Raw genomic sequence first — 2,213 nt, 5'->3', positions numbered from 1 at the left:
CATTATTTTTCGCAAGACCAAATGAACTGGATTGTGAATTTACACCTGGTCAAAAAAGATTTTTACAGCATTTTTTGTAATTTTAACATTTTCATAATCCATGCTGCCAATACAGGTGATATGCCAAGTTCTGATGAGTTTTAGAAATTTTATATATTGTTAAACTTCACAAATTATCTAATTATAAATAAGAATTGGTCGACTATATTTTACTAAGTTAAATTGATATCGATTCAATCAATATATACCTTATTATTTCTTTTAATTATTTCATTATCACCTAGCTTTATTGAATATCAGTTTTTTTTTTTAAATTCTCCACAAAAAGCTTTTGCTATATATTTTCATCAAAACGTGGCTAGTTGAACAGATAAGACATATCATGCACATATTTATGCCTTTTTTTTTTGTCAATGGATGAACAAAAGAGTACATGATAATAGAAATTACATAAACTAGTGCATTTTATATTTTTGTCCCATTTTTTAAATCTTTGAGAATTTGGTATGAATACCATTAGTATATACCAACCCATTAAACTTAGTTGATACGTTACAACTAGTCCCTTATAATGGAATGCTAACATTAATTTTGGCTTCAATCTTCATAAAACAACTCAAGTTGAGGATTGTTTTCTGAATTATGAAAATTCTCTTACCTGGTAATTTCTTTAAATTCACTGCTTACATTTTGTACAAAAAACAGTTGACAAATTGAGATGTTTTATTGAAGATAGGGTTTAGGCCAATTTACAAATTTATACTACCTGCATAAATGTGATAATTCTTACAATTTGAACACTAATTTTCGTGTGTAATCTTTCAATCATTTGTGTATAAATGTAAATGTATAATTCATTGTGTAGTACTTTACAACTCAAAAAAAGAATGAGTATATAAAAAAATATAATAACAACCTCATATTGCACTAACAATGGAATTCTTTGATAAACTAGAGGCCCACATGGCCTTATGAGACAAGAACAAAACAATTTTGTTTGTAAAGAAAAGAGCAAATAATGATAATAATATAAAATTGAAAATGTTGTTAAAATATATTCTACAACCTATTCTTTCAGGTTGACATGGATTTCTAGTTAAGTTACAATTCATAATCAAAGTGTCAAAACCTTCATCAAATAATTATTGCACACAAATTTAATTGTGTATTCTTTTCAAGGAATTTGTGACAATTTTCATAATAACGTAGTTTTCATTTCACCATTTTATGTAAAAATCCAATCAGTTAAACTGTAATTATGACCAATACAGGTTCAATTTTATAAGGGGAAAAATTTAGTAGTCTTAACAATTGCAGTTCATTTCACCTAAAAAAATTATAACTATGACTATCAAGAGTTTAAAAAGAGTTATCTAACCTTTTGATGGAATGTAAGGGAAAAATACACATTCTAATATTTGGGAATTTCTAAAACACAAAAGTAAATAATTTTTAGATTAAATTTGCTTTATAAAAGAATAACATATTTTGAAGGGGAAAATATTCTGCTTGTTATTTACCCTGAGGATTAAGTCACATACAAAGAGATTTAAAATTTCAGTAAGATAATACGAGTACAACTATTATTTTGTTTCTGTATTAAGGAGGCTCCTGGGTACAAAAATTTTAGCAAAAAATTAAACCTTTACTTTTTCATTACAAATTTTATTTATTACACTATTAGTTGTTACTTTATGATATGCTACAAAAAAACAACCAACAAAAATGATTTGGTTTGGCCCCAGATAACTTTTAAACCTATATTTTTTATTATTGTTTTCAAATAAGCTGTACATAAACTAAATTAATGTAAAATTTAAGCGATTTCTTATATTAGGTTATTTTTTTTTTTTCGATATTTCCTCTTTTTCTCCTATTAGTTCAACAGAAAAAAAGGACATTAACAAAAATGTATGCTTTTTCCAGAGGCAGATTTTAGCTTAAATGAACGGTGACTCCATTTTTTTATTTCATTTTTCTTTTAAGTATATGATAAAGTTCATTTATGAAAAAATATAGCGAAATCCTATATTAGAAAAAAAAAATCATTTATACCCAGGAGCCCCCTTAAATGAGACATAATATTTTTTCAATATAATTTATGCATGCATTAAACTAAATATCAAATTTTTTATTAGGATATGATTAAAACAATGTCAAAAAATTAAATCATCTGACATATTTTGGCCATTTTTGGTGAATTTAAAAAAATA

This window comes from Mytilus trossulus, chromosome 7 (genome assembly GCF_036588685.1).
Source record: "Mytilus trossulus isolate FHL-02 chromosome 7, PNRI_Mtr1.1.1.hap1, whole genome shotgun sequence".
Lineage (NCBI taxonomy): Eukaryota > Metazoa > Mollusca > Bivalvia > Mytilida > Mytilidae > Mytilus > Mytilus trossulus.
The sequence above is the reverse complement of the archived record's forward strand: the minus strand, read 5'-3'. Positions refer to the sequence as shown.